At 39.3% G+C, this 12,732-nt stretch overlaps 1 protein-coding gene and 1 long non-coding RNA gene across 2 annotated transcripts in view; one reads left to right on the top strand and one right to left on the bottom strand.

The window, feature by feature from the left end:
- The window catches only part of FAM124A (family with sequence similarity 124 member A), a 102,245-nt gene that overhangs the window by 79,195 nt on the left and 10,318 nt on the right, over positions 1-12,732 (top strand). The window lies entirely within an intron of this gene.
- Positions 1-12,732, bottom strand: part of LOC308605254 — a 76,264-nt gene that overhangs the window by 55,488 nt on the left and 8,044 nt on the right. Inside the window, exon 2 of the long non-coding RNA XR_014013656.1 lies at positions 964-1,050. This is a non-coding gene — a long non-coding RNA (uncharacterized lncRNA). The remainder of the gene's footprint in view (positions 1-963; positions 1,051-12,732) is intronic.

The following is a 12,732-nucleotide window of genomic DNA, read 5'->3' as shown; positions in this document are numbered from 1 at the left end:
TTTTAGGATCTGCTCATGGAACTGTGGTAAGGAATATTTCTCTTTTGAAAATCCTTACATCAGTGATACTTAAATTCTGATGATCCTTTGTTGATATAAAATCAGTCTACCTCGTGTTTTACAGCCAACAGCAGGGTAATTCATAAATCATACTGAAAAATAAATATTCAGGGAACATGCAGAAGTTATACAAAGAGAAAGCTTTGCATTTGGGCAAGATATGTTTGTTCTTTTTCTGAGTCGTCTTTTCAGTTTTACAGATTCTGTCATTTGATCTGTCAGCCTCAGCTCCTAATCCTGAGATCTATGACCTTGATTTTCTCTCCTGTTCCTTCTTAAATGGATAGCTTTTTAATATATATCAGATCAGCAGTCTGATTGTGTCCTAGCAGTTCTAGGTGTTCACACTCCCTCTATTTAGTATCTTCTGTGATGCTTGCCACATTTTCCCAAGAGCTGATGTTAAACAAAGCTGGTCCCTGAGGCAGCCCCTCAAATACTTCTTGACTTGACTTAAAACGTTTTCTTTGTTAGATATTGCTACTGCTCTCCAGTAATACTAAAGTCCTCATTTTTTTCCATCAAAGCCACATAATAACTGTTGGTATTTATGACTTATAATATATATGTATATTTATACATATATAAGCACCTTAAAATTCCCTTGATCATAAGCGATCTTAGAAGATACGTATTTTTATCTCACATGTATTTATTCAGTATGAATTTGAGTGCCTGTTATGTGCAAATATGATTATTTTTTAAAATACTTATATAAGTACAGGTGCTAGAGGTCAATCGACCCAGCTCCTAAATACCTTAAAGCACCAAGTAAAAATTTTACAGTTAAAGCCAGTTCCTTTAAATATGTAAATGTACTTCTGTGCAGAATGTTTGTTGTGGTGATATGTAAGCTCAGGTTCAACTGAGAAAGACAGAGGCTTAATAACAATAGATGCTTACTTCTCTTCCTATGTATGGCAGCCCACAGTCCTCAGGGATCCAAGCTTCTTTTCATTCTGTCCTCCACCCTCTGGTTCAGAATGGCTGCTGGGTGGAATAGCAAATATTACTAGTCTTAAAAGAAAAAAAAGATAAATAACTTTATTAAAAAATAAGAACTTCTGTTCATCAAAAGACACCAAGAAAGAGAGTAAGATGGCAAGCCACAGACTGGATAATGATATTTACAATACATTACATCCACGAAAAGAATCCAAAATATATACAAAGAGCAGGTGCTTCACTAAAGAGGGTATTCAAACAGCCAATAAAAAGATAATATCATTAGTCATCTGGCAAATGCCAATTAATAGCATGATGAAACACCGTTACCTATCAGAATGATTAAAATTAAAAAGAATGCTAACAATAAATGTTGGCAAGGATGTGAAGCAACTGGAATACTTATAAGTTCCTGGTAGAATTACACATTTTGATGCAATCAGTTTGGAAATTTGTTTGGAAGTACCTACTAAAACTAAAAACTGCTCACCCTATGCCCCAACAATTCCACTCCTAGTTATATGCCCAAGAGAAATTAGTGCATTTTGTTAACAAAGGAGAGTAAGTGGTCAGATAAGGCTTCACAGCATCAGGTTAGGCTTGGTCTCTGAAGATGAGCAGGTGTCTCTAGGCAGACAGGCATCAGGAGCAGCATGAAGTCAGTCATGGAGATATAAGCCAATCTGGTTTGTTTGGTTGTTTGGGAATGATGGCAGTTCCAAGTGTCTGGATTGTATAGGTTGCAATTCCAGAAAGACACAAGGCCTGAAGGAGTAGACAGGGTCTTGTAGAGCTTGCTAGTTAGTCTCCTCTGCCCAGAAACATGGTCAGGTTTGTATTTAGAAAGGTCATTCAGAGAGGTGGGGGGGGGAGCTATATAACTGTTGGTAGGAAGACAGTCCAGGTGGATAGTTGTCACTTTGATGCCATTTTGCCAATTCTGGAGAATAAGTACTCTTCTTATATTCTGCATTATCCTGTCTTTCATTCTATGAGGAATGGAATTAGTATGTTGCTCTGATAATTCTTCAGAAAGTCTTACAATTCCATAGTGGCAGAGAGGAAAAGAATGGACAAATAACTGTTCAGCAAAGATTTGCTTAAACCACCATCCTATGTGGCTTAGAATCTCTTTGAAAATTTTCAAACTTCCAACCTAGAAATGTCACTCATTTGACAAAATGTACCCAGGCTTTGATTACTTTTAGAGTGAATCTTGCCTTTTTTCCCATAAGTCCTCCTCTCTTTCTACTAACCATTCAAAAAAGAACCCCAGCATTCCAGTTCAGGAGGGTGACATAGGAGGATCCTGAACTCACACCAAGTCTACAGCTAGCTATGGAACAGTTTCTTCTAAAACTATCTGAGCAATTCCTACACATTAGGTAGGAGAGGCTGAGACACAGTATCACCATGAACCCTGGCATGGTGACCCACAATCTGGAGGGCTCTCACAACTTCAAGCCTCTCCCTGAGGAGCAAAGGCTTTGAACCCCAACTTTTAAGGCCTGCACCTGAGAGACAATTACCTCTAACTTTGAGAACATCTAGCTTTGGAAGCCATTGGGGCTTGTTTCCTTGAGACCCAGAAGGTGATTGATTGATAGTGATCTGGGAAAGTTTTTGAAGGGCTTAGGTAGAATCACTCACCCCAGGGCCCAGAGCAGAGGCAGCCAACTAAAACGTACCCAGTCTTTCTGTTAAAGAGGCCAACTTGCTTATCTTAAAGCTTGAGCCTGAGGGGAGGCATCTAATTTAATACATTTCCAGGGACTTACTGAAACTCTCTCCAAAACAGAGGCGAGCAGGTGCCATCTTTACAGTCTCCCTTGCTCCAAGCTGCTGGTATCTCCCAGAAAGGAGCTTGTGTACTCCTCTCATGTCCTGCTTTTTGCAGCTGCCACCCAGGGGACACCCCTTGATCACCTGGCTCTGGTGGACAGCAGGGCTTACACTCACAGGTACCACAGGATTGTAACAAATAGAGAAGACTTCATAACCACCTAACCCCAGGGTACAGCAGAGTAGCAACAGACTTGAAAGTCCCAATCCTTCTATACAAGAAGCCTCTTATCTTCATAGCTGTGGCCTGTGGGCCAGGCTTCTTTCTAATTAACACACACACACAGGGTGACAACAATTCTCTCCAGAGACCAGGGAAGCTGGCAAGTATCATCTTCATGCTTTCCATCTTCCAGCCCCAAGTCGCCAGTGTCTCTGAGAAAGGAGCTTGTGTAAATATCTGGTGACCCACCTTTTGTGGCTGCCACCCTGAGGACACATCCTTTGACAGACTGGCTCTTGCAGCCAGTGAGGCTTGTGTTCACAGGTTCAATGGGCACAGTAGCAAACAAAGAAACAGTTCTTAACTGGCTATCACCCCAAGGCTCAGCACAGAGGGAGAAGACAGATTCTCCTCTCTGGGACACTGACAGATCTAGGAACACCCTCCCTTCTTGGAGCCACTAAGAATAAAGTAGCCTGCTTAAACAAACACAAAGGTTTGAGAGAGAACCAACTAGGGCAGGGTTGAACAATAATTTTATCTATTACATGAGGCCACTACTTCAGACTGGGAGAGGTGGCTGATTTCTCTAGTGCATACATACCAACACGGAAAGTCAAAGAAACAGAAGAATATATTCCAAATGGAAGAACAAGATAAAATCTCAGGAAAAAACCTTAGTGAAATACAGATAAGTAATTTACCTGATGAAGAGTTCAAAATAATGGTCCTAAAGATGCTCACGAGTTCAGGAGAACATTTGATGAACAAAGTGAGAACTTCAACAAAAGATAGAAAATATAAGAAAGTACCAACGGAAGTCACAGAGCTGAAGAATATAATAACTGATGTGAAAAATATACTAGAGGGGTTTAACAACAGACTAGAGGAAGCAAAAGAAATGGTTAGTAAACTTGAAGACAAGGTACTGGAATTCATCAAATTAGAGAAAGAAAAAAAATGAAAAAGAGTGAATATAGATTAAGGGACACCATCAAGCAGACCAACATTTGCATTATAAGGGTCCCAGAAAGAGGAGAGAGAGAGAAATGGGCAGAAAACTCATTTTAGATAATAGCTGAAAATATTCCTATCCTGGGGAAAGAAACAGACATCCAGATCCAAGAATTCCAAATAAGATAAACCCAAAGAGACCCACACTAAGACATATTACATGTAGTTAAAGTATCAAATTTAAATACAAGGAGAGAATCAAAATCAGCAAGAGAAAAACAATTTACATACAAGGGAACCCTCATAAGACTATCAGCAGATTTTTTCAGGAGAAACTTTGCAGGCCAGAAGGAAGTAGCATGATATTTTTAAAGTGCTGAAAGAAAAAACTGCAAACCAAGAGTATGCTAACGACAAAGCTGTCCTTCAGAATTGAGTTGATGTTTGTTAAGTCAAATCATTTTGCTATACACCTTAAACGTATATCGTAATGTATGTCAATTATATCTCAATAAAACTGGGGAGGGGGGAGAAATACAGGAGAGATAAAGGGTCTTCCAGATGATCAAAAGCTAAAGGAGTTCAACATCACAGGACTGGCCTTACAAGAAATATTAAAGGTACTTTTTAAAGCTGAAACAAAAGGATGCTAATTAGTAACAGAAAAACATGAAAGTATAAATCTTACTGGTAAAGGTAAATTTATAGTAAAATTCAGTATAATCTAATGTTGTAAAGGTGATGGGTTAATCACTTATAAAGCTAGCATAACAGTTAAAAGACAAAAGTGGTAAAAATAAATGTAACTACAATAATTTGCTGATGGATACACAAGATAAAAATGTGTAAACTGTGACATCAAAATGTGAAAATGTAGAGCTTTCAAACTTAAGTTGTTACCAATTTAAAATAGACTGTTATAAATATAAGTTATTTTTTGTAAGCCTCATGGTACCCCAAAGCAAAAACCCATAGTACATACAAAATATAAAGAGAAGGTAATCTAAGCATGCTAATGCAGGAAATTATCAAATTACAAAGGAAGAGAGCAAGAAAAGAAGGAGGAATTACAAAACAGCCAGAAAACAATGAACAGAATGGCAATAAGTACATACCTATTAATAATCACTTTAAATGTACATGAACTGAATGCTCCAATCAAAAGACATAAAGTGGCTAAGTAGATTAAAAAAACAAGATACATCTATATGCTGCCTACAAGATACTTCAGATGTAGGAACACACATAGTTTGAAAGTGAAGGGATGGCAAAAGATATTCCATGCACATAAAAGACAAAAGAAAGCTGGGGTAGGTATACTTATATCAGACAAAATAGACTTCAAGAAAAAGACTAATTAGAGACAAGGTCATTTTGTAATGATAAAAGGATTAATCGAACAAAAGGATATAACATTTGAAAATAGCTATGCACCCAACATAGGAGCACCTAAATATATAAAGCAAATACTAACAAACATAAAGAAATAGACAACCATACAGTATTAATAGAGGACTTTAATACTCCACGTTCACCAATGGATTGATCATTCAGACAGAAAATCAATAAGGAAACATTAGCTTTAATGACATGTCAGACCAGAGAACTTAACAGATATATACAGAACATTCCATCCAAAAGCAACAGAATATATATTCTTCTCAAGCACACATGAATATTCTCCAGGATAGATCATATGTTAGGCCACAAAATAAGTCTTAATAAGTTTAAGATGACTAAAAATACATCAACTGTCTTTTCCAACCACAATGTTAGAAACCTGAAGTTAATTACCAGAACAAAACTGGACAATTCACAAGTATATGAAGACTAAACAACATGCTACTGAACAACCAATGGGTCAAAGAAGAAATTAAAAAACAAATACTTTGAGACAAATAAAAATAGAAATGCAACATACCAAACTTATGGGATATAACAAGAGAAGTTCTTGCTATAGAGGGGAGTTCATAGTGATAAATGCCTACATCAAGAAACAAAAAAGATCTCAACCTATCTCTATACCTCAAGTAACTAGAAAAAGAACAAAGAAGCTCAAATTTAGTGGAAGGATGGAGATAACAGATCACAGTGGAAATAAATGAAATAGAGACAAAAAATAGAAAAGATCAACAAAACTAAGAGCCAGTTCTTTGAGAAGACAACAAAATTGACAGACCTTTAGCTAGACTCATCAAGAAAAGGAGAGGACTCAAGTCAGAAATGAAAGAGGAAAGATTAAAATGGATAACACATAAATACAAAGGATCATAAAGGACAACTATGAACAATTAGGTGTCAACAAATTGAACAGCCTAGAAGAAATGGATAAATTCCTAGGAACATACAACCTACAAAGACAGAATCACTGAACAAATAGAAAATCTGAACAGAATGATTACTAGTAAGGAGACTGAATTAGTAATCAATAGTCTCCCAACAAAACTCCAGGGTCAGATGGCTTCACTAGTGAATTCTACCAAACATTTAAAGAAAAAATTAATGCCAATCCTTCCCAAACTCTATCAAAAAAAAAAACAGAAGAGGGGGGAACACTTCCAAACTCATTTTGCAAGGTCAGCATTACCCTGAAACCAAATCCAGACAAGGATGCCATAAGAAAACTACAGGTCAATATCCCTGATGAACATAGATGCAAAAATCCTTAACAAAATATTAACAAATTAATTCAACAATACATAAAAGGATTGTACACCATGTTCAAGTGGGATTTATTCCATGGATGCAAGGATGGTTTGACATCTGCAAATCAATTGGTGTGATACACCACATTATCAAAATGAAAGATAAAAATCATAATCTTATCTCAATAGATGCAGAAAAAGCATTTGACAAAATTCAACACTCATTTATGAAAAAATCTTTCAACATATTGGATATACACGGAACATAATACCTCAACATGATAAAAGCCACATATGACAGGCCGACAGCTAACATCATACTCAGTGGTGAAAAGCTGAAAGCTTTACCTTTATGATGAGAAACAAGACAAGGATTCCAACTCTCACCACTTTTATTCTATGTAGTATTGCAAGTTCTAGCCAGGGCAGTTAGGCAAGAAAAAGTTATAAAAGCCATCCAAGTCAGAAAGACGGAAGTATTGTAAGAACTCATTTATGACTAAGGATGTTAACCATTTGTCATGCAGTGCAAATGAAATGCCATATTTTATTGCCATCAATTTACTATGGTGTTTTATATTTTGGTTTTGTATTAAAATATAATCATGTTGTGTTTTTTTCAAAAAAGGAGTAAAACTGTCACTATGTGCAGATGAAATGCTATTATACAGAGAAAATCCAAAAGTCTGTGCTAGAAAACTATTTGAACTAATAAATTCAGTGAAGTTGAAGGATATAAAAATCAATATATTAAAAATGTTTTGTTTCTATACACTAATAGCAAACTATCAGAAAAAGAAATTTTAAAAAACACCATTTACAGTTGCATCAAAAGACTAAAATACATAGGAATAAATTTATCCAAGAAGATCAATGATATATACATTGAAAACTGTAAGACTTTGGAGGGAGGAACCCAGATGGCAGATGAGTAGGATGTGGAGCTTACCTCCTCCCACAAATACATTAGAAAACACCTACAAGTGGAATGATTCACACAGAACATCTACTGAACGCTGGCAGAAGACCTCAGACTTCCAAAAGTCCAAGAAAACCTCCACATAACCAGGCAGGACAAAAGAAAAAAGAAAAAAAAAAAGAGTTGGGGGAAGCTTTCCAAGATGGAGAGGGAGTAGGAGGACGTGGAGTTCATCTCTCCCTACAAACACATCAAGAATACACCTACAAATGGAACAATTCTCACAGAGCACTTGCTGAACACTAGCAGAGGACCTCAGACACCTAAAAGGACAAGAAAGATCCCCATATAACCAGGTAGGACGAAAGAAATAAGGTAAAAGGAAGAGGAGAGGAAACAGGATGCAACCTGCACCCCTGGCAGGGAGCTGAAGGAGAGGTTCCCACATCTGGGGGAGCCCCCTCACCACCTGGGAGATCAGCTGGGACAGAAGGGAGCCTCAGGGGCTTGGAGGAGAGCCCAACAACTGGTCTGTGACAGGCAGGACAGAGTGAGACCTACACAGATGGTCCATGCCACAGTCCTGCATGCCCCAGCCTGAGACAGGTGTCTGCCGGTACACATGGGGGCTGCGTGGTGGAATGTGGGGTTTGGAGAGCAGACCCGGGGGGAGACCGTTGTTGGCTGTAAGGAGACAGCCTGTGGGGACAGGAGTGAGGAGCTCCGCAACTGGGAATGCTCGTGGAGGAAGCCCGGACCACCACAACAGAGAAGCACCATGGTTGAGTGACATGCAAAGGGCAGGGCCACCATCACACCCTCTCTCCTCACACACCAGCCCCTGCCTCCATGGGCACTAGGGAGGGCTCCACCACAGCCAGCTCACACGCCCCTGCCATCGCCTCCCCTGCACCACCCCTGCACGCCTGGGTGACCCGCTCACCCTGCTTGCCACCTGATGGGCTTGCATGTTCTAGTCCCTACCCTAGCACCCTCCCACCTAGGCAGCCTGCTTGCCCCAATCACTGCCTCGGCTCCTTCCTGCCTGATAGGCTCATGTGCTCCGGCAACCTCTGGAGCAGACTCCAGTGGGAAGAACATATGCACAGGTGGGGATGAAACCACACCTGAGCCCCAGGGGCCGTGTGACTAAGGAAGAAGAGCTGAAATCACTCTTCAAGGCTGCGTGAACCACGGAGTTACATCTCTGCTGGCAGCTTCCTAAATTCCATGCCTGTGAAACATCTGAAAGGACAGCAAGCTCTCCTGCAGCTGGGATGGGTCTGGCTTCAGCAGCTGTGGGCTTTGTGGGCACATACATGTGGGAGTTGGTCCAGGCCAGAGACTGAGCTGCCCCTATAGCTCCCACAGTGGGTCTAGGTGCATGACTACTGCAGTCCTGGGACCTGACCTCAGTGTATCTGTGCCAGTGATCTACTGAAAACACCTGAGTCACCAGGGCCAGTTGCCAGCATCCCCACAGTTAAGGGCAGACTGAGAGCAGTGGCAACAACAGTGTACTTTGTGAGTCCACACAATGGGCAAAAGGGGGCACACAACAGAGCACATTCACAGGTGAACAGCTCCAGAGCAGGAGTACTCAGTGGCTTGTCTCCCAGTGGGAGTGCTCCAGTCCCACCTGCCTCACACTGCAGATCAGAAACACAGCTAAGAAACAGATCTGGGGGCCCCTACTCCAACAACTAGGGAGCAGACCCTGCCCCTGACAGGGCAGTGACAACCACAGAGCAAAGGGGGAGCCCCGCTCAATATCCAGTGCAGGCTCTGGTCACCACAACACCAATCAAACCCCCTGTCAAGGGGATAATGGCAAAGCCTCTGAACCAGCCTCACCCACCAGGGGTCAGACACCAGAAACAAAGAATTACAATCCTGCAGCCTGTGGAAAGATAACCACAAACACAGTCTGACAAAATGAAAAGACAAAGAAATACGTTGCAGGCAAAGGAGCAAGATAAAAACCTACAAGAACAACTAAATGAAGAGAAGGCAATCTACCTGAAAAAGAATTCAGAGTAATGATAGTAAAGATGATCCAAGATTTCAGAAAAAGAATTGAGGTGCAGATCAAGAAGAAACAAGAAACGTTTAACAAAGACCTAGAAGAACTGAAGAACAAACAAACAGAGATGAACAATACAATAATTGAAATGAAAAATATACTAGAAGGAATCAACAGCAGAATAACTGACGCAGAAGAATGGATAAGTGACCTAGAAGACAGAATGGTGGAAATCTCTGCCACGGAACAGAATGAAGAATGAAAAGAGGACAGTCTCTCAGACTTCTGGGACAACATTAAATGCACCAACATTTGAATTATAGGGGTCCCAGAAGAAGAAGAGAAAAAAAAAGCGTCTGAGAAAATATTTGAAGAGATTATAGTTGAAAACTTCCCTAACATGGGAAAGGAAATAGTCACCCAAGTCTAGAAAGTGCAGAGTCCCATATAAGATAAACCCAAGGAGGAAAATGCCAAAACACATATTAATCAAACTAACAAAAATTAAACACAAAGAAAAATATTAAAAGCAGCAAGGGAAAAGCAACAAATACAAGGGAATCCCCATAAGGTTATCAGCTGATTTTTCAGCAGAAATTCTGGAGGCCAGAAGGGAGTGGCATGATATATTTTAAGTGATGAAAGGGAAAAACGTGCAACCAAGACTACTCTACCCAGCAAGGCTCTCATTCAGATTCAGCAAAGAAATCAAAACTTTACAGACAAGCAAAAGCTAAGATAATTCAGCACCACCAAACCAGCTTTACAACAAATGCTAAAGGAACTTTTCTAGGCAGGAAACACAAGAGAAGAGAACAAAAGAGGAAGGGAAGAAAAACGACCTACAAAAACAAACCCAATGATCTATATTTCTGTTTTTGTGCCAGTACCATACTGTCTTGATTACTGTACCTTTGTAGTATAGTCTGAAGTCAGGGAGCCTGATTCCTCTAGCTCCATTTTTCTTTCTCAAGATTGCTTTGGCTATTCTGGGTCTTTTGTGTTTCCATATAAATTGTGAAATTTTTTGTTGTAGTTCTGTGAAAAATGCCAGTGGTAGTTTGATAGGGAATGCATTGAATCTGTAGATTGCTTTGGGTAGTAGAGTCATTTTCACAATGTTGATTCTTCCAATCCAAGAACATGGTATATCTCTCCATCTATTTGTATCATCTTTAATTTCTTTCATCAGTGTCTTATAATTTTCTGCATACAGGTCTTTTGTCTCCTTAGGTAGGTTTATTCCTAGATATTTTATTCTTTTTGTTGCAATGGTAAATGGGAGTGTTTTCTTAATTTCATTTTCAGATTCTACATCATTAGTGTATAGGAATGCAGCCTCTTCAGTAAGTGGTGCTGGGAAAACTGGACAGCTACATGTAAAAGAATGAAATTAGAACACTCCCTAACACCATACACAAAAATAAACTCAAAATGGATTAAAGACCTAAGTGTAAGGCCAGACACTATCAAACTCTTAGAGGAAAACATAGGCAGAACACTCCATGACATAAATCACAGCAAGATCGTTTTTGACCCACCTCCTAGAGAAATGGAAATAAAAACAAAAATAAGCAAAAGGGACCTAATGAAACTTCAAAGCTTTTGCACAGCAAAGGAAACCATAAACAAGACGAAAAGACAGCCCTCAGAGTGGGAGAAAATATTTGCAAATGAAGCAACTGACAAAGGATTAATCTCCAAAATTTACAAGCAGCTCATGCAGCTCAATATCAAAAAAACAAACAACCCAATCCAAAAATGGGCAGAAGACCTAAATAGACATTTCTCCAAAGAAGATATACAGATTACCAACAAACACATGAAAGAATGCTCAACATCATTAATCATTAGAGAGATGGAAATCAAAACTACAATGAGATATCACCTCACACCAGCCAGAATGGCCATCATGAAAAAATCTACCAACAGTAAATGCAGGAGAGGGTGTGGAGAAAAGGGAACCCTCTTGCACTGTTGGTGGGAATGTAAATTGATACAGCCACTATGGAGAACAGCATGGAGGTTCCTTAAAAAACTAAAAATAGAACTAGCATGTGACCCAGCAGTACCACTACTGGGCATATACCCTGAGAAAACCATAACTCAAAAAGAGTCATGTACCACAATGTTCATTGCAGCACTATTTACAATAGCCAGGACATGGAAGCAACCTAAGTGTCCATCAACAGATGAATGGATAAAGAAGGTGTGGCACACATATACAATGGAATATTACTCAGCCATAAAAAGAAACAAAATTGAGTTATTTGTAGTGAGGTGGATGGATTTAGAGTCTCATACAGAGTGAAGTAAGTCAGAAAGAAAAAAACAAATACTGTATGCTAACACATATATATGGAATCTAAAAAAAGAAAAAAATAGGTCATGAAGAACTTAGGGGCAAGACGGGAATAAAGATGCAGACCTACTAGAGAATGGACTTGAGGACACGGGGAGGGGGAAGGGTAAGCTGGGACAAAGTGAGAGAGTGGCACGGACATAGAAACACTACCAAATGTAAAATAGGTAGCTAGTGGGAAGCAGCTGCATAGCACAGGGAGATCAGCTTGGTGCTTTGTTACCACCTCGAGGGGTGGGATAGGGAGCGTGGGAGGGAGGGAGATGCAAAAGGGAAGAGATATGGGGATATATGTATATGTATAACTGATTCATTTTGTTATAAAGCAGAAACTAACACACCACTGTAAAGCAATTATACTCCAATAAACATGTTTAAAAAAACAAACCCAAAACAGTTAACAAAATGGCAATAGGAAAATACATATTTATAATTACCTTAAATGTAAATGGATTAAGTGCTCCAACCAAAAGATACAGACTGGCTGAATGGATACAAAAACAAAACCTGTATATATGCTGTCTACAAGAGACCCACTTCAGACCTAAGGACACATACAGACAAAGTAAGGGGATGAAGAAAGATATTCCATGCAAATGGAAATCAAAAGAAAGCTGGAGTAGTAATACTCATATCAGACAAAATAGACTTTAAAGACTGTTACAAGAGATAAGGAAGGATACTACATAATGTTCAAGGGATCAATCCAAGAAGAAGATATAACAATTGTAAATATATATGCACCCAACATAGGAGCACCTCAATATATAAGGGAAATGCTAACAGCCATAAAAGGAGAAATTGACAGTAATACAATAA

Source organism: Mesoplodon bidens (assembly GCF_964165515.1).
Source record: "Mesoplodon bidens genome assembly, chromosome: 17".
NCBI lineage: Eukaryota > Metazoa > Chordata > Mammalia > Artiodactyla > Ziphiidae > Mesoplodon > Mesoplodon bidens.
Note: the sequence above shows the minus strand (reverse complement) of the source record. Positions and strands in the feature narration are given on the sequence as shown.